Genomic DNA, 21831 nt, shown 5'->3' with positions numbered 1-21831 from the left:
GCGAATGCTCTAGTAGAAGGGCCCTGATAAAGACGGATAACCCTTGCTAGCACGCTGGAGTAGTAGTCGATAGCATAGATGTGGTGTCTAGGCTAGAAGCTACCTTCGTTTGCCTTGTACTCCATAGTTGAGGGGTAGGTGGCAGCTGGTGGTAGCCCTATCCTTCCCTTGTAGTCCCCCACATCTGGGTATGGCGTAGAGCTATAGGTCGGCATCGCTTGGCAGACCAGGTGATCTCCGGTGCCTGAAGTAAGCAAGTAGAAGTAGAGTTTATATATTCTTAGACCCTAAGCCATAAGAATCCTTCTCCACCCTCGTTAGCTATCCTTTTGTTGTCCTTGGATGAATTAGCTAGAAGAAATACCTCCGTTCCCTATGGAAATACGATACCCTGAATACTTCTGGGTGGAAGCTAAAACCATAATTCTATATGCTTGTGGATTCTTTCTGTAAATGTTAAGAAATACCAATAGTATTCTCAATGAGCGTGCTATCGGCTAAAATAGCCGATTCCAATGATAAAATAAACTCATAACATTAAAGCAATTTATTGTTTAATATAAACCAACCTATGAACTCATCAAACCTAATCCATCATCACTAATAGTGGGGTTCGACTAGATCGATGGCAGCCATAATAATGATAACAGATTAAGCTCTTAAAGTAAATAGATCTACTCATATTTGGACAGCATCATGAATACATATTATGAACGTGAAAGTATGGACAATCGGCTAAGTAGCTGATGCAGACTTAGACAATGTCATGACGTATGAGCACTCAATCATTAAACATGGATAGATCCATAAACCTATCAGATCCAACCTATTATCTCTAACAGTGGGGTTCGATTGGATCGTTGGTAGGCATTATAAACATAACAGATTAAACCTTTAAAGAATATGAGTCTATTCATACTTGACAAAATCATGAAAACATGTTATGATCATGAAAGCATAGGCAATCGACTAAATAGCCAATGAGAACATAACATACAGTCAGAGACTATGTTTGACCATAACTAGAACTTGTCAATTGATAATTTCCGATCTATAGTGCTAATAGTGGGTGTCAACCGGATCGATGGCAGCCATAATAGCAGTTCTAGACTAGATCTCATCAACTAACAAGCTTAATCAAGATCAAACATGCATTGATCGCATGCTATCTTCGATCAAGATTGGACTAAAATGACTAATTTAGCCAAAACCATCATCAAAGTAAGATCTAAACAAGATAGAGCAACAAGATGATGATCTAATGAGATATAAAACCAATTCATTTCAATCTTAATCAGGTAAGGGGTGATGTTGTTACAAATAGTAAAGATACCAATTATAACAAGATCGATAACTAATCCAAATCAAAATTAGTACGGGGTCGGCCGAACTGATGCAGCCTTACAAATTTTGATAAGAATCGATAAGTGACTTGAATCAGGGATTGTACAAGGTCAGCCGGACCGATGCAGCCTTACAATCACTGATAAAAGTTGATAACTAACTTATACCAAGAATACAAGAGGTCAGCCAGACTGATGTAGCCTTATAAACAAAGTATAAGTCGTGATGGTACTCATAAACAAACCAGAGGTCAATCGAACCGATGCAGCCCTGCTTGCCTAAAGAACTCATCGAGATCTAGTCTACTCCTACTCCAAAGGGTGGCGTAAGCCAAAAAGTAATGGTACTAATTTGATTGATCAATAAGAGATGCCTATTACAATAGCTGGGGTTCAATATTTATACCTGAGGCTCGACTACGAGTCCTAGTCGAATAAGACTAGTTACAAAATTCATAAAAGAAGACAAACATTCTAAATTAAGATAACTTGGACTCCAATCTTTCCCTTCTAAGGAGCCCACTGTGTTTTTCTGCTTCTGATCACCGACATCTTCCATTGGCATAGTCCATTCCTCAGACGATGATGTCATGAAATTTAGCCGATCTTGATAGTATTTTGGCTAGCTAATTTTGTAGACACTTCAACCTTCCTTAATGAATATCGAAATCCAAGGGTCCCACATACTACCAATTTTTGGTGTCAATAACCGATCACCATCAATGGCCCGGATCTATGTGCACCAAGTGTTGTGGCTTCTCCTCTGCTAGATTTGCTCCATGTGGCCCGATGGCCCATCTCCTAGACGAAGTGGGACGACGTGGGAGCGCACGCCATAATTCCTCCGTTAGGCATGGTAGCCCAGGCGCCATCAACTGCCTATGCAAAGCGTCAGTGGGAGGGACACGCCTAAAAGCCATCACTCCCACTAGCAAGGAGGCCCCACAACGGTCTCGGGGGCTGCGTCGGCACCCAAGATCGAGCTACCCGACCCCCCGATCAGCGGCTGCCTAGGCGACGCACCCCAAAAAACCAACCAACTCCTCGGAGTTGGGTCAGCAGCCACTGAGCGGTGGGCCCAATGAGGGACCCCTGCCCGAGCTCGGTGCGCTACCCGTGCCTTGACCTATGGCCATAGAAGGTTGGCCCAAGAAGACCAACCCAAGAGGATCGGGGCCTACAACCAAAGCCCATAGAAAGGCTTCATGAGTGCACTGTTGGTTCATGGGTGTTTGGCACTCAGCTCCTTTAATGGGAATAAATATCATATCGGTCTCACTAAAAGACCTTAGGTCTCTACCGTGCCCTCCTCATCTTCATTCCTCTGAGAACTTCTAGCTCTGCCACATCCCCCATGGATCATTGCTCCCTCATGAAAACCTCTTGTGGTTAGAAGAATTCTTGTGTTTAGGGTGATTGTGTCATCCATTTTAGCGCCTTGTCAAGCAAGGAAATAAGCCACCACGGCTAGAAGAATTCTTGTGATATCACCTAAATCTTCTCATCTTCAGTATGGGGCTGTTCTAGTGTTTGTAAGGGCTTAAATGTGTGGACACCTTCCCCTTGTTTGCTCTGCCTATGCCAAGAAGCCTATGAAATAAATTAGCACATTCTTCATAGGCCTATTACCTTTCCCCCAGATGCTATTTCCATGTTCAGCCAATGTGGTCTCCATTCACTTTTTTAGCTTTGTGGGATCTGGACTCCCTTCAATCCAACAAAGTCTCCTCGGGTTGTTTGGTCAACATCAGGTGTAATCTTCTTTGAAACAAAACCTGAGATCTAGGATGCCCATGATTATGGAAAGCAATAAATCTTGAATCTTTATTCACAATTATTACGCTCGTCGTGTTCTTTATCCCTTCATGAGCCACTTCCTCAATCCTCAGAGCGATGATTTGTTTCCATAACCAAATCCAATCGCACATCCCTAGGGAGGTCTACCGTCGTGTCTCCCTGGACTATAAATATGGGCCATAGTTGCGGTGAGAAACCAATCTGCCTTCTCTCAATTGCTTATGCCTATTGTGTGAATCATCTTTCTTATCTTTAGATCCCAAAAACCACCGTTTCTTCCCAAAGAGATGGACAATAGCAAACGACCTACTGATGAGATCCCTGCAGAGCTCGTGCCGCCATACCAATGCTTTCGCCTCAAAGGGTAAGGATGAATATCATCTCATAGTTCCTAAGTGGATCAGCTCAACTTTTCATATGTCTAAGGCTGATCCACATGTTGGTGCTTCTCGCCATCTGATCGGTACTTTTATTGAGGATGATGCCCATCGCATCCTTTAGGAGAGAGATGAGGCCTGGTCTTTGCACTCCAACGCAATTTGTGATCTTGGGCGGATGGATTTCCACCTCAATGCAATGCAGGACGCCCTCACTATTTTAGAAAATGGGGCTAATGCAGCCTAAGCAAGTTGGGTAGAGGCAGACATTAGGATCGCTGATAAGACTTCCAAAATATCTTTCTTTTATAACCCCAACTTTCTTGATTTTTTGACACATTGTTTTACCTCAAATCTGCTAGCCTTAGAAGCACAGCTACAAAGCCTTCAAATAGCGGCGACTGATGTTGCCGAATCAATTAATGCTAGGGGCATTGTCCTAGAAATCCATCTTCGTGACATCCGGAATCATGTCAGGGAGGTCACCCTTCACAGCGTTTGCTGTGGCACAACCATTGTGCTGGCCGTAGCATAGGTTCGCTCTAGATACAATCTTTGATTTCTTCCCCATGGTTTCCTAGTAGCCTACCACCTTGGGGACTGTGAAGCTTTGGTTAAAGACTTCAGAGATGCTGCGAACACCATAGCTTTAATATCTTCAGCCGAAGACATTGTGAACAAAATGTTTTTCGGCCCTTAAATTGTAACAGGAACTTGACGAATAAACCCTATGCTTGTATCCATGACCCTTAGTTAAGTAAATTCCTCCTATCGCTTTTTTATATATGGCGTGGGTGTTTGTTTTGTTTTTGCTCTAAAGGCGATGCATACCGCATTGGCTTTTGCTTCTCTAGTTAAATTAGTGTTTGCCTTAGGGCTAATCCACATGCTGGTGCTTCTCGCCATGTGACTGGTCCTTTTACTAAGGATGATGCTCATTACCTCTTTTAGGAGAGAGATGAGGCCCCGGTCTTTGCACTCCAACACAATTTGTGATCTTGAGCGGATGGATTTCCGCCTCAATGCAATGCAGGACACCCTCACTATTTTAGAAAATGGGGCTAATGCAGCCTAGGCAAGTTGGGTGGAGGCAGACATCAGGATCGCTGATAAGACTTCTGAAATATCTTTCTTTTATGACCCCAACTTTCTAGATTTTTTGACATTGTTTTACCTCAAATCTGCTAGCCTTAGAAGCATAGCTAGAAAGCCTTCAAATAGCGGCAACTGATGCTGCCAAATCAATTAATGCTAGGGGTATTGTCCTATAAATCCATCTTTGTGACATCCAGAATCATGTCAGGGAGGTCACCCTTCACGGTGTTCGCTGTGGTGCAACCATTGCGCTAGTCGCAACACAGGTTCGCTCTAGATACAATCTTTGACTTCTTCCCTATGGTTTCCCAGTAGCCTACCACCTCAAGGACTATGAAGCTTTGATTGAAGACTTCAAAGATGCTGTGAACACCATAGCTTTCATATCTTTAGCCGAAGACATTGTGAAGAAAGTGTTTTTCGGCCCTTAAATTGCAATAGGAACTCGACGAATAAACCCTATGCTTGTATCCATGACCCTTAGTTAAGTAAATTCCTCCTATCACTTTGTTATATATATCGTGGGTGTTTGTTTTGTTTTTGCTCTAAAGGCGATGCATACCGCATCGGCTTTTGCCTCTCAGGTTAAATTAGTGTTTGCCTCATGTTATGTTCTGAAGGCGACATTCTCCAATACCGGCTATTAGAGCTGATGGAAATACAATCGACTGTTTTAGGCATCAACCCAAATACTGGGATAATACTTCTTAAAATGTTTCCCATTGAGTGCTCTGTTGAACTTTTTGCCTTTTAGTGTCTCACAAAAGTAAGCATTGTTGGGCACGCATCGAGTAATACGATAAGGCCCCTCCCAATTAGGTGACCACTTGCCATACGCACTATCCTTAGTTCCAATTGGTAAAATCAATTTCCAAACAAATTCACCCTCGTGGAATTGCTTAGATTTAACCTTTTTGTCATAATACTTGGCAATCCTTAATTTGTGAGCTTCTATGTTCTCCAAAGCACGAAGCCGATGGCAATTCAAATCTTCTAGGTCATCCATCATCAAAACTTTGTAATCATCAGCTGTTAGGTTTTCTTCAAATTCAATATGTCACAATCCAGTCCTAATCTCCCAAGGAAGAACGGGTGTATGCCCATAAACTAGCTCATAGGGAGAGCACTTAGTTGATTCATGACACACCATCTGATAAGCCCACGGTGACTCATTCAGCGTTAAGTGCCACTTTCTTGATCGATCAATTATCTTCTTCCTGATGAGCTTGATTAGCGTCTGGTTAGACACCTCAGCTTGTCCATTGGCCAGAGCGTAGTAAGGAGAAGAATTGAATAGCTTAAACCCCATATTGGCAACAAAATTCTCAAATTCTTTAGATGTGAACATTGTTCCTTAATCAGTTGTCATAGTTTGGGGAACCCCAAATCGATAAATGATATGTTCCTGGACAAAGTCAATCATGTTATGGGATGTTACCATCTTTAGTGGGATTGCCTCAACTCACTTGGTGAAATAGTCCATCGCCACCACTATGAACTTGTGACCTTTGCTGGATGGCAGATAAATTTGGCCAATCAGATTGATCCCCCATCGTCCAAATGGCCATGGCTTGATTATAGGATTCATAATCGATGCTGGTGACCTTTGAACATTGCCAAATTTCTAGCAATCCTAACAACCCTTATAATATTCAAAATAATCTTCCAACTTCATTGGCCAAAAATAGCCTGATCTCCTAATAATCCATTTCATCTTAGAAGCTGACTGATGAGCTCTGCAAACCCCTTCATGAACTTCAGCCATGAGAACTTTGGCATCTTCTTAATTCAGGCACTTGAGCAACACCCCATCGATTGTTTTATAATATAGCTGATCATCAAGCAATACATATTTAATCGACTTGCACCTAAGCTTCCTAGAGACCTTTTGTGATGGATTTTTGAGATAGTCAATTATTTCTCTCCTCTAATCGTCGGTAACAACTTCATTGTTGAAGATGTCATGAATCTGTCGATAACCAGAAGCACCCTGAGCTAACTGATTAGCTTCTTGATTTTGAGCTCTTGGAATATGCTTGATGGTGACCATAGGGAATTCATAAGTCAAACTTTGATATTTCTCATGGTAATTCCTCAAAATATCATCTTTACATTTATATAGGCTGATCAATTAATTAATTATCAGCTAAGAATCACCAAATATGTCAACAGCATCGGCTTTTACTTCTTGATGGAGTTGTAGTCCTCTAAGGACGGCTTCATATTCAGCTTGATTACTAGTAGACATTGGCTTAATGGAATAAGCGAATTTAAAACTCGCCCCTCAGGGTGATATAATAACGATACCGATACCGCCTCCTTGTTTGCACGATGAACCATCAAAGAACAAAGTCCAAGGCATCGGTTCTACATAGTTCATACTGGGCCCATGATGATGAGTCATGAAATCGTCCATCACTTGTCCTCTAACTGCTTTGGCTGATTCGTATCTTAAGTCAAACTCAGATAATGCTAAAATCCATTTTCTGACTCTTTTGCCCAACTTCAAATCCCCTTTCATGGACCATGAAACCTAGGAACTCTCCAGCCGACACACTAAAAACGCACTTGCTCGGGTTCATCTTCAAGCCATGTTTCCTCATGCATTTCAAAGTCTCCCAAAGATTAGCTAGGTGTTCTTTATAACTTTTAGATTGCACAACCATATCATCGATGTAAATTTCAACTATCTTGTTGATCAACTTATGAAAGATATAATTCATGGCTTGCTGATAAGATGCACTGGCATTTTTTAGGCCAAAAGTCATGACTATGCATTCATATGAACCGATAGCTCCAGGACATCTAAAAGTAGTTTTAATAATATCCTCGTTAGCCATGAAAATTTTATTATAGCCCGCATTACCATCCATAAAACTGATAACTTTGTGCCCTGGAGCTGCATCTACTAAAAGGCCAGCTATTGGCACTAGATAACCATCCATTGGTGTAACTTTATTCAAATCCCTAAAGTCAATGTAGACCCTTAGTTTTCCATTTTTCTTGAGCACAGGGACTATATTTGAAATCCACTCTACATACCGGCACTATCGAATAAACTTAGCCTCATACAACCTTGAAATCTCCTTCATAATATCTTCAAGTAATTCAGGCTTCAACCTCCTTGGGGCTTGTTTAAATGACCGATACCCATCTTTAATAGGTAGCTAATGTTCTTCAATCGATCAGCTAGGACCGGGTGTTTTGTAGTACTCCTAAGCAAAACAATTTTGATACTCCTTTTAAGAGATTTATTAGTTTTTGTTTATACTCAGGATCCAATTTACCACTTATATACGTTACCCTAGGCCTATCGCCGGGTCCAATATCAACCTCTTCTAGTAAATCGACCGACGTGAATCCAAGCCCTAACTTCCCCTCTATATCATGAATTGGAGAATCCATTAAGACACATCTTCAGAGCCGACTATTTGGATCGACTATAGACGTTCATTATTTATTTGGATGATGCATCCTTCCTAGATTCTACTAGAGAAGCATTCACAATCTTTCAATTCCGAGTATGTTGGATCAGTTGATGCCACACCTACAAATATGTCAGCTTGAACCACCTCGACATTGTCTCCTTGCCAATGGATAAGGCATTGGTGCATTGTTGAAGGGATGCAACAATTAGCATGGATCTTGTCACTGTAACACCCTAGGTGTTAAGCATGCATTTTGCATTGGCATTGCATGAGCACAAGCATCATTGATCATTCATGAGCATGAGCATCTCAAATATTATCTCTATGTTTGCTTATATCGCATGTGTTTGTCACTAAATGGTTTACATATGATAGGGTTTACATGTAACCAATGTATAAAATGTTTGTGGGACCTTAGGAGTACCTTAAACATGTTTAGAATGTCACATGGAACAACTTTGGTATTCATGACTTGGAACCATTGGCCTCTAAGTCCTAGTTATAGTGCAAGTTATCATTTTCTAGTTATATGTTTGACCTAAGTTGAACTATAGCATAGATTGTTTGCATGGTAGTGCACCCTTAAGCAAAGTTGTAGTACTTGATTAGAGCAACAACTTTTATTTTTGGGTCAAGACCTAATTCAGTGCCTAGCATGCTCAAAAATAGCTCTCAAGTAGCCTAGAAATGCTGTTGCTACACAAAAATTTTGGCTAAGTGCTAATTGTGATTTCAGTTTCAATGCACCTATGTTTGACACGTTGTAGTTTGTAAACTAGGCCAATCTAGACTGAACTCATGTAAGCAATATTGTAGATCATATGCCGCTCTACAACTTTTGTAAATAGAGATTTTGCTAAGAACGAATAGATTTGGAGTTAGATGATCACTAAGTTGCTTCATCAGTCCTGTCATCGGGGTCTGATGGCCGTGGACACCGCGCCATCAGTGGCTGACCAGGGTAGGCTAGGCTTGCTGTGTGGTGGCCATATGCTGGCGTTGGCCCGGCCGGTCAGGCCAGCATGGAAAGATAAGCCGCGCGCCTCTGCTACTCGCTCCATTTCACTCTCGAGCCCCGCTCTTCTCTCGCCCACGCCTGAGCAAAGCACAACACCATGTCACCGCGCCATCGCTGTTGCTCCGCCGTGCTCGCTCACTGTCATCACTGCACCATTTTCCAAACGATCGCGTTAATAGCTTCACCATTGTCACCTCTTCCACCCTGACCTGCTTGCCCCTCTTGCTGAGCCAGGGTAAGGGTGCATTTTGCTTCGCCGCCATTGTGCCATCACCAGAGTGCCACCGTGCTCGTGGCTCACTGTGGCCTGGCCATTCCACTAGTCTATAGGCATCCATATCCTTTGGTCTAGCACCCTGCTAGTGTCTAGTAGGTTAGGTCAAATCGAGGGTTGATGCTACTACGTGTCGGTGCCGGAATGGTTCGCCGCTCCACACGCGGTCGCCATTGCCGCCGTGGCACCCAAGCTCACCATGCCGAGCTGGCCCATCACCTCCCTCCTCTTTCATGAGCCTTAGGTTAGGTAAGCCTTGACCTAGCATATGGCATGATGGAGTCCCACCTCTCATCGCCATCTTATCGGAACGGTGGGAGCACCACCATGCTACGTGCGCCGCCGCGCAAGCATGCACGCAGTCAAAGCTCCTCGCTGCCTCACCAGAACCCTAACCACCCTAGATAGCTTCTCTAGGAGTCCATGAAGCCATAGCATCCCTCACTGAAGCACAAGGTGGCCGGAGAACATCGGTGTACTGCCGTGCTGCCTCCGCCGTCTGCCAGCACCGCCGGCGAGGGTGCTCTAGTGCACCACTGGTCCAACAAAGGGTACTACTGGGTTGGGGGATGAGAGGAAGCACGTAGGTGTCATTGTCATCACTGGTGATCTCGCCGCCAGTGGGATATCGCTGGCTGAAGCACCTCCTCTGCTCTGGAGTCTCTAATGTGTGGGTTCTACTGACTAGTGGGCCCCATCTGTCAGTCTACGTATTAGTTGATTTTCTAAATTGTTTTCATAGATTTGAATGCTTGTCTCAAAAATTCATATCTCAAGTTTGGAGTGTCCAATTTTGGTGAACCAAATTTTGGTTGGATTCTTCGTGAAGTGAAGTATTTTATAAAAATATGAAATGCACTGTTTCTGGTACTTTCAAGCTGAATAAAATGTAGCTAGATAAGTGCTTTTAAATTATTTGCAATCTTGTAAAATACATAACCTAAGCTAGGCAAGTGATAAAATTGTGACTCTAATTTTGCTGATCTTGTGTTGACATGCTCTAGCTAGGGAAAATACTAAACTTGCAGTAAACTTGATTGGAGTAAGGCCTTTCTATTTATCTTTTAACAAATGATGTTTTCTGTGGAAATTCATAAGGATAAAAATATGTAACATATTGCCATGCAAATTTTTGTATAGTGTTATGGTACTAGAATGAACCTAAGAAAAATATAAAATCTATTGTTTGATACTTTTCAGTAGGGGTAACTATTTTCACTAAAAATAAACCTTGCTAGCTTGTTATTTTTGTAGAGGATGCTACACATGTCCTAATAGTATGAAATTTTTATAGTAGCCTATTGGGAGCACTTGGAAGGTACTATGATTTTTTGAGAATTTATTGTGCACATTTGGTATATGTTTGTTATTTTACCTAATTATCTAATTACATTAATAAAGGCATTGAAATAAATAAATTGGGCTTAACCTTTATGTTTTCTAGAGTGTATTTGATATTCCTGAACTGTTGGTACTAGTGGTGTTGCTCAATTTGAGATTTTTATATGCCGTGAAAATATTATTGCTCTATAATTCAATTCAGCGGTGTTTTTGGATAGATTCTGTTATTGGGTCTTTTGCATAGTCAAAATGAAGTTTACTATAAAAATGGTTAATAACAAAGTTGTAGGAAACTTCTTCATCTCTGTTGTGTCAAAATTTTAGGGCCATAGGACAAATGGTTTAGGAGTTATATCTGTTTGAAGTTGGTCTCCTAAAATGCTTGTTCTCTAGAATTTCTAGACAGAGCTAGAAAAATTGCCTGTTTTGGTTAGGATAGAGTTTGAATTAGCCTTTGGTGATTAAATAAGAGCGGTAGGAAATTTTATAAGCTTTCTAGAAAGTCTAAGATCATAGTATTTGGATAGGTAGAACCATTGTTATGATTAAAATTGTAACTGCTGTGTGTAGATAAGAAATTATCTTGTGATGAATATTACAGATGGATAGAGAAGAGTTATGCACCTACTCAGTAAACAAGAAATTAACACTATTATTATTTAAGTAACTTAACATAATTATCACAGCATCATGTACATTCCCATGTCACATCATCCATGATCTTTCTTATGCATTCATGGAACTTACTTATGCATATGCATACAATAGGTGCGGCCGAAGAGATCACGCTGGTGGAACTAAAAGCCGATCCATAAGAGGAGAGCCAAGAGGTGTAGCACTAGGAGATTCCCAAAGAAGGAGAGCCTAAAGCTGATCATCTTCCGGGTGCCTAGATCACCAGCCTACCACATTCGTGAAAGGCAAGCCCTGGAGCATTATAAGTCTCCCTATTTTATTAATGTCACCTTAGTTACTCATATTGATGCATTACATGATAAGAGTTGTTTGGGAACACTTGCTGCATTTTACCTTTCCTTGTCTAGAAATATCTACCCTGAATCCTATTAAAGTCTAGGAACGCTCCTTACCCTTAACTATGCTTAGACCGGTAGAAGTCAGGTGATTTCCTATCACCTACGAGCCATAGGCGATAACTTGATCACGGTTGGCTATATTGTGCTATCGTGGAACATAACTTGGTGTTGTTGATCAATTGGAGACTGGGCTGGGTCTTATGTTGGTGGTGATCATAGTGATTCCGTCTGTGTCATTTAAGGACCGGTCATTAGAGGTCATCTTGTCATGTTGAACGCAAGCCTCTCACATAGTTGGCCGGATAAGTCGTTCCGATCACGAAGCCGAGTAGCTGATTTTAGGCTAGGACCCGATAAGTGAAAGTGCACACTCTAGAGGTAGTAAGGATGTGTGGGCATGGTCATTCTATATATCATCTCACCCTTGTGCTTTTGTTGGAGATGACTATGAAAACTGGCTATGTATCTAAACTATTATTGATGTCATTCTAAACTATGTTGCTTCCGTTGTTGCTAAACTAAGGTTGTAATAACTATGTTGAAACCCCGATGTATGACAAATTATTTGTGAACTTGTTGTAACATGTGGCTTGTATGTTGAATCATGTACGATCTTGGCTTGTATATTGGTTGATTCGAGATCCTTCATGATACTCGACGGACTATCAGATTTATATGGGCTCAAGTGTGATGGTTTAACTACCTCGGTGGTTGCTATTGGACTTGTGCTCTTATAAATTGGATGGTTATGTTACAGCTAGCATCGGAGCAGGATTCAACACTAAACTTGTCACATGTGTAATTAAATCAAAGGTTTTTGTTTTATAAATTTAATTTCTACAACTATAGTAATAAGATTAGAGTGTTGAAGATTGAACTTAAAACTATAGTGTGCCAGTGGTCATCTCCTTTATGCCCAGTTAAGGACTATTAGGTGGCTATTTAAATACTAACATGGGGGTTTTTACTTTCGTCGTCCATACGGCGTGCTATTGTATGGGTGCCACTCACTTGAGTGGTAATGTATGGATCAATTGCCTCTACACCAAGAAGAAGGTAAGTTGATGAGTGACATGACCACAAGAAGTGAGCATGTGGTCAGGGAGAGCTAGCTGTGATATGATTGTATATGCATGCTTGCATGTGTGTATGCTGCGTATTTAATTGTGGGTAGTGTATTGATCATTGGGTAGCTTTGATATAGAAGTATATACATGGGATATATATATATATATATGGAAGTATTTAGTTTGCTGCTTTCATATATATCTTGCTATCCTTGATATTCAACTTAGAGCCCAGATTTACCTTTCTGTACATATAACTGTTGGGTTGGGATGAAATGGATCTTCTGTAGGTACACTAACAACGAAACGTGTAGCTCGTTTAGTTACGATTATATTGAGAGAACGTATGTATGCCACCGCGTATGTCGTTAGGATTTATTTTTCTAAGTTTGTGAGGACGTACAGACGAGCATACATCATGATACATCATTCATTCATACCATGGCATTGTTCCTCCCCTTACAAGATCTGATTGTTAAGTAACTCTTTTCTATAATCGCGTTGTCTCACTAATGTAACATTTTGCTACAGATGGCAGCCCTAGGAGCCCCTATTGCTAGTGGCACCTTTTTGGCAATGTTTGGGACTCCCACCTTACTATGGAGGGTACTGCACTCTGTTGGGTATGCTGAACCACCTCGCTATTTTTTGAGCGAAGTGGTAACTAAGGGACCATGGTGGTTCTCAGCGAAATCTGTCGGGTATGCTGAACCGCCTCACTATTTTTGAGGTTCTCAGCAAAATCTATCTAGAATTCGGTGATGAACTTGTCAATGGGCCTATTGGATCTTTCCCATGAGTGGATGCATCATAGACCGCTTGGACCTAGCTAGGCGGTAATGCTTTAGTAAGAGACAGTGATGAAAGAGCAGGAAGTAGTAATGTTGTAATGAGTGCCATGTATGTAGTCAAGAAGATGTTTTCTTCACGCTAAGATAGCTACATCAGTTGTATGCAAGAGCTCCAAAGAGCATAGGCTACATAGCGTAGGTTGCGAGGATGTGTGCGCAGGCACCGAAGGGCAGTTAGAGCAGCCTAGAATGAAATAGGCAATTTTATGACAGCCTTAGACGCTCATCAAGGGCAGTTTGTTTGTGTCGTTGCAGAAAGAGATGCAGCTAGGGCTAAATTATAGGGTGTCCATGCTGAGAGGGACCATGTCATTCGCCTTGCTAAAACTAGGGAGGAAGCTAGGATCAGGACTATGTTCTAGGCTGCTAGGCAAGCAATAGAGTTTGATCATAGGGAGCAGGAACTCATGCGCCAGATTGAGGAGCTTCAGATTGATGTTCATTGTCTCAACAACATAGTGAACACAATTATTCCTCCAGCTCCAGTGGTGGAAGAAGGTCCTAATGTGTTGATTGCTGAGGATGATGGCATGGAGATGGATGCTGAGGAGGAGCCTAAAGATGAAGAGGTGGAACCTTTTGAGGATGACCACTGTGATGGTGTGTCCGACATCGACAACGATCACCCCGAGGAGTAGCTTAGCTGTAGTAGCTAGCTAGATGTATTAGCTCTTTATCTTTGATCCTCATGTAATGAACTCGTAATGTAGGTCTTGATTTTATGATGTACCTCTTTCGATGTTACTGGAACTATGCATGTACTACATTTGGTGATGGTACTTTTTAATGAAATTCCACTTGTTTTTTGCAAGAAAATTTTGGCATGTACGGAATGCATTGCGAGTATGATAACTGATCCATTTGGTGATGTTATGTTGTGAAAATGAATTATTGTGCCTCTATGTTATTGTATGAATTTACGATTCTCTCTAGTAATTATAGTATGGCATGATTATACAATTCTTCTGCAATTTCTTGACATCATCCAATAATCATTTGTTGTTGCAACTCTGCAGATGACGCGCACTCATAGGGGAGCTAGTGGTGATGATGTGGGTGGTAGTGATGGCCATGGCAATGGCAATGAGGATCCTCCACCACCACCGCACCCCACGCTAGTAGAAACGATGGCCCAACTCATTGAGACCCAACATTCCATGGGAGAAGTGTTGCGTGGTCTCACGTAGAATGCTGGCCATGGATGAGAGAGAGACCAGTACCAAGGACCGGAACCTAACTAGTTTAGCACTTTCAAGGACTTCCTTGACACCAAGCCTCCTATTTTTAAGGAAGCAGAAGAGCCATTGCAGGCAGATGAATGGTTGAATACAATCGAACAAAAGTTCCATCTTTTAAGGCTCACCGAGCACCTAAAGAAAGAATACGCGTCGCACCAGTTACATGGATCTACAGGCATATGGTGGAGTCATCATCGATCCACTTTGCCTGAGGATGCTCAAATCACCTAGAACCAATTTAAGGCTTCATTTAGGGGACATTATATTCCCCCAGGTCTGATGAGTATGAAGCATATAGAATTCATGAGGCTGACGTAAGGTACCAAGAGTCTAACTGAGTATCTGCATGCCTTTAACAATTTGTCAAGGTATGCCACAGAGTTTGTGGATACTAATGCAAAGAAGATTGCTAGTTTCAAGAGGGGGCTTAGCCCGAAGCTGATGAAGACACTAGCTAATAGTAAATGTGCTACTTTCAATGTGTTCATTAGTGATGCTTTAACTCAAGAGAATCATAATAATATCTATGCTACATCTAAGAGTCGCAAAAGAGCTTATGAAGCAGGTGTATCTCAACTAAAAGCTCCTACTGCTATGAGACCTCAGTTTCACCCTCCTGCTCCAAAGTATAGACCACCACAGAAGAAGGCATAGACCACTCAGAACTAGAAAGTGTATCGCAAGGCCTACTCTATTGCCCTACCAAAGGGTAGCAATGGACAAGGAAGCTCCGACATTCCACCTAGTAGTATGCCATGCTAGAACTGCAACAAGACTGGTCATTGGTCAAAAAATTGCCCTTATCCCAAGAAGAACAACAATAAGAAGCAAGGCAATTCAAATGGACATCAGGGACACATGCACTATACCACCATGGTAGAGATTCCCTCTAGTGAGGTTGTCACAGCTGGTATGTTTCTTGTGAATCATCATCCTGTAGTCGTTTTATTTGATTCTGGAGCTTCGCATTCATTCGTGAGTCCAACATTTGCATCCAAGTATGATCAGAAAATATTTGTAGTAGACAAAGGTGGTTATTGTATAAGTGCTACTGGAGTAACATTTCCACCAATCAGATAGTTAAATATGTATGTATCCAAATAAGTGAATGAGAGTATACTGCTAATTTAGTGATATTACAGGGATTGGATATAGATGTGATCTTGGGTGTGAATTGGATGAAGAACCATGGTGTCCTTATTGATACTTCGACTAGAACCATTATGTTGAGGGACCCCAAGAATAATGGTGCTTTTCTAGTACCCCTTCCTAGGGAGTTTGATCTCCATAATATGGCCAATGCTATCTAGGATGTGGCCCTTGCTAATATTTTGGTAGTATGTGAATTTCTGGATGTCTTTCCAGATGAATTGCTGGGGTTACCACCCGACAGAGAGATAGAGTTCAAGATAGAATTATTACTAGGTACCGCACCCATTTCCCGAAGACCGTATAGAATGTCGCCTAATGTGTTAGCAGAATTGAAGATCCAGTTGCAAGAACTCTTAGAAAAGGGTCTCATTCGCCACAGTTCATCACCATGGGGTTGTCCAGCCATATTTGTGAAAAAGGACAAGTCTTTGTGGATATGTGTGGACTATCGACCACTCAATGTTGTTACTATCAACAAAAAATATCCTTTGCCTGGCATTGATATCTTATTTGATCAATTGGCCAAAGCAAAAGTGTTCTCTAAGATTGATTTGAGGTTAGGTTATCACCAAATCAAGATTAGGCCAGAAGACATACCTAAGATGACTTTTTCCACTAGGTATAATCTTTATTAGTATTTAGTCATATCCTTTGGATTGACCAATGCTCCTGCCTCTTTCATGTATTTGATGAACTCGATGTTCATGCCCGAACTTGGCAAGTCCGTGGTTGTGTTCATCGATGATATCTTGATTTATTCTAAGATGGTAGAAAAGCATAAGGAGCACTTGAGAGTGGTATTGTCGAGACTAAGAGAGCATAAGTTGTATGCAAAGTTTAGTAAATGTGAGTTTTGGTAGAAGAAGGTACCTTTCCTAGGTCACATATTATCTGAGGATGGAATTTCTATGGACCCATCCAAAGTGCAAGAAGTGATGGATTTGAAAGCTCCCACCTCAGTTCACGAGGTTTGAAGTTTTCTTGGTTTAGCTAGATACTATCATTGGTTTATCCTAGATTTCTCCAAGATATCCAAGCCTATGATGAGGTTACTTCAGAAGGATGAAAAGTTTGTATGGACACCGGAGTGTGAAACAGCTTTTCACACTTTGCAAACTTTGCTAACTATTGCTCCTGTTTTAGCACAACCTAACATTGAGAAATCATTTTATGTATTTTGTGATGCCTTAGGTACCAATTTAGGGTGTGTTTTAAGGCAAGAAGGCAAAGTCATTGCTTATGCCTCATGCCAATTGAGAAAGCATGAAGTCAACTATCCAACACATGATTTAGAGCTTGCAGCAGTTATCCATGCTCTAAAAATTTGAAGACATTACCTACTTGGGAATGTTTGTCACATCTACACTGATCACAAAAGCCTTAAGTACATTTTCACTCAACCTGAGTTGAACATGAGATAGCACAGATGGTTAGAATTGATCAAGGATTATAACTTAGAAGAACATTATCATCCGAGAAAGGCCAATGTGGTTGTCGATGCCTTAATTTGGAAGTATCATGGTAATTCTTTGTTGGAAGATGGTTTTAACTTACTACATCCAGCAATCCTATACAATATCACTATTAGTTGTTCTCTAGAGTCAAAAATCATTGAGCTCCAAAAGACAGATGTTGGTATATTCCATATCAAAAGAAAGATGAAAGAAGAAGAAAGTAAGTATTTTTGATTGGATGAGAATGGTGTCCTATCGTTTAAAGATTGACTTGTAGTGCCGAAAGATAGGGAGTTGAGAAACCAAATTCTAGAGGAAGCTCATTCTTCCAAGCTATCATTCACCCGGGTAGCAGCAAGATGTACCAAGACTTGAAAAGTAGATTTTGGTGGACAAAAATGAAGAAAGAAATTATGGCATACGTTGCTAGATGTGATAACTGTTGCCGAGTTAGGGCCATTCATATGAAACCAGTAGGATTACTTTAGCCACTGTCTATTCCAAGTTGGAAATGGGAGGACATTAGTATGGATTTCATTGTCGGACTTCCAAACACCCATAAAGGTCATGATTCTATATGCGTAATTGCTGACCATCTCATGAAGTCTATACATTTTATTCCTGTCAATGTCAAGTATCGACCTCATCAATATGCAAAGTTATACATTGAACAAATTGTGAGATTGCATGGAGTACCTAAGAGTATTATATCAGATCGAGGGTCCCAATTTGTTAATCATTTTTGGGAACACCTACATAAGTACTTAGGTACCACATTGATTCACAGATCTACTTATCACCCCTAGACAGTAGGTCAAACTAAACATGTGAATGAGGTCTTGGAAGATATGTTGAGAGCATGTGTGATTTCTTCCAAGGGCTCATGGGAGGATTGGTTACCTTTGGTTGAATTCTCCTATAATAAAAGCTATCAAGATAGCATCAAGATGGCTTCGTTTGATGCTTTATATGGTTGTAAGTGTAGGACCCTTCTGAATTGGATTGAGCATGGTTAAAGAAGATATTATGGAATTGACTTTCTGAAAGAAGCTGAAGAACAAGTTCAAGTCATTCAACAACATATAGAAGCCGCTCAATCAAGACAAAAGAGTTATGCAAACAAAAGGAGAAGTCCTATTGTGTTCCAAATTGGAGACTATGTGTATCTGAAGGTATCCCCAATGAGGAATGTGCAAAGGTTTGGAGTGAAGCGAATACTTGCTCCTAGGTATATCGATCCATATCAGATCATTGCACAAAAAGGACCAATAGCCTACAAACTCCAGTTACCTCTAGAAATGAAAGCTATATTCAATGTTTTCTATGTCTCCCAACTCAAGAAATGTCTTCATGTGCCCGAAGAAGCTATTGAACCCGCTAGTGTCAAAATTCAGTCGGATTTGACCTATGAAGAAAGACCTATTTGAGTGCTTGAAGAAATGGAAAGAGTGACCCATAGCAAAGTCATTAAGTTCTACAAGGTGATTTGGAATAATCATAGTGAGCAAGATGCTACGTCGGAGCATGAGGACTATCTTCATGAGGTTTATCCGAGTTTCTATGAGGAATGGTAGGTCGTACAATCTTGGGATGAGATTATTTTAAGGGGGGAAGGGCTGTAACACTCTAGGTGTTAAGCATGCATTTAACCTTGATACTTGCATGAGCACAAGCATCATTGATCCTTCATGAGCATGAGCATCTCAAATATTATCTCTATGTTGGCTTATATTGCATGTGTTGTTACTTAAATGTCTTACATATGCTAGGGTTACATGTAACCAATGTATAAAATGTTTGTGGAACCCTAGGAGTACCTTAAACATGTTTAGAATATCATATGGAACAACTTTAGTATTCATGACTAAGGCTAGTTTGGTCTCTAAGTCATGGTTATAATGTAAGTCATCATTTTCAAGTGGTATGTTTGACCTAGGTTGAACTATGTCATAAAATGTTTGCATGGTAGTGCACCCTTAAGCAAAGTTGTAGTACTTGATTAGAGAAACAACTTTTATGTTTGGGTCATGAGCTAATTCAGTACCTAGCTTGGTCATTTAGAGCTCACAAAAATTAGCAAAATACTATTTTTGGCACTTAGGAAATTTTCTAAGTCCTAACTGATTTAACAGATCGTTGTGCCTGACTTTGGGACGATTTAACTTGATAACCATTGCAAATTAGACCTAGATCATTTAAGAAATGTTGGAGTTGGTATGTAGATCCACAACTTCTATTAAGAGAGTTTTTGCTAATTAGTTGTTGATTAGGCTCTTAAGCAGCGTCAAAACGTGCTGTTAGTCGCCCTATCAGGCTCTAATGGCTGAAGTCATGTCACGCCATCGTGGCCAACCGAGGCAGAGTCTGTCCACCATGTGGCCGCCGCTAGCCGACACTAGGCCCCCATCGCAGCATGCTGGCGTGCGCTTAAGAAGAACCCACGCGGCTCAGTTCATTCACTCCCTCGCGCTCTCTCCCTCTCCACTGCCTTCACTCGCTTTCACAGCTCTGCCACAGCAGCTCTCGCCACCGACACCATTGTCAGCTGCTCGGGTACCTCACCATGCTTGCACCGCTCTCTCACCGTAGTCGTAGCTCCGCCGTGTTCCCACCACCTCACCAAACCCTTCATGTAGCTAGTTGAGCATGGTAAGGCCCCCTGTGCAGCGCTACGACCATCGTCGCACATGGTCGGGCGGCCTCCGATAGCCATTCGCCATGCTTGGTTGTGCGCTAGGTTCGTTGTAGGGTGTAGAAGCTTGGTTGGACCCTAATTTGTGCCATCTCAGCCAACTCTAGCGGCGCACCGTCAACCCCCGTCCGTCGTGCCGCCATTAGTGCCATCGTAGCCCTTAGCTTCTGCAATTGGCCTAGCTTGCTACCCTAGTGCGTGCGGAAGGTCTTGAGGAACCTTGTGGTGCCGGTGCCACCGTCAGAGAGCTCGCCATCGGTGAACTCCGGCCGATCAGTGCTGGTGCTTTGTTTTGTGCCACTGACGCGTGGGCCCGGTTGACTCATGGGCCCTAGTTGTCAGCGGTTGTAGATCTAAATTCTAATGCATTTATTTCTAAAATGTATGCAAACTTCGAAAAATCATAAGTTGAGTTGTAGATGTCCAATTTTTTGTGAACCAAATTTTGTTGTATTCCTCATGAAATGTAGTATTTTATAAAAATATGAAATGTATAGTTTCTAGTATTTTTCATGTTGAATAAAATGTAGCTAGATAAGTGCTTTTTGAATGTTTGTAATCTTGTAAAATAGATAACTTGAGCTAGGAAAGTGATAAAATTGTGAGTCTAATTTTGCTGGTCTTGTGTTGACATTCTCTCGCTAGGAAAAATAATAAACTTGCTGTAAACTTGATTGAAGTTGGGTCTTTCTATTTATCTATTAATAAATGGTATTTTTTGAGGAAAATTATAGGGATAAAAATAAGTAACATATGGCCATGCAAATTTTTGTACAGTAGTATGGCACTAGGATGAAGCTAAGAAAAATATATAATATATTGTTTGACACTTTTCTATGCGCTCCGTGCCACCATGCACGTGGCCGGAGCTCACCGCCACTTCGCCATGGCTCGATCCGCACCGTAGAGCTCCGCTAGGGTTCGTAGAAGTCATAGCCATGCTTGCTTGGTCACATCTTCACTGAAGATGGCGAGTCCACCACCGCGCGCCACTACCGAGCTGCCATGCTCGCTGGTGAGTTCGCTCTGGTGATCCATTGGGTCAACCTAGGGTACTAGTAGGTGTGCAAGAGTAGGGAACACGACACCGATGACCTTGTTACCGATGACCTCGCCGTCGACGAGCTTGCCGCTAGTCAAGCTATGTCCCTACTCTATGTGTTGCTGACGTGTGGGTCCCATTGACCCATGGGTCCCAGCTGTCAATCAGTATTTTAAATGTTTTTCTTGATTTATTTTCACATATTTGAATGCAAACTTCAAAAATTTATATCTTGAATTAGGAGTGTCCAATTTGGGTGAACCAAATTTTGTTGGATTCTTCATGAAGTGTACTATTTTGTAAAAATATTAAACCTCCTATTTGTGATATTTTTCTAGGAGAATTAAATTGAGCTATATAAGTGCTTTTAAATTAGTTTCAATCTTGTAAAATGCATAACTTGAGCTAGAGAAGTGCAAAAATTGTGATTCCAATTTTGTTGGTCTTGTGTTGACGTGATCTAGCTACGAAAAATACTAAACCAATAGTAGGCATACTTGGAATGTGGTGTTCCTATTTAATCTTAAATAATTGCTAGTTTCTAGTGACAATAATTGGGGTAAAAATACATAACATATGATCATGCAACTTTTTACACAGTGTTCTTGTGCTAGGATGAAAGTACAAA

Source organism: Miscanthus floridulus, chromosome 19, assembly GCF_019320115.1.
Source record: "Miscanthus floridulus cultivar M001 chromosome 19, ASM1932011v1, whole genome shotgun sequence".
In the NCBI taxonomy this organism is placed as follows: Eukaryota; Viridiplantae; Streptophyta; class Magnoliopsida; order Poales; family Poaceae; genus Miscanthus; species Miscanthus floridulus.
Note: the sequence above shows the minus strand (reverse complement) of the source record.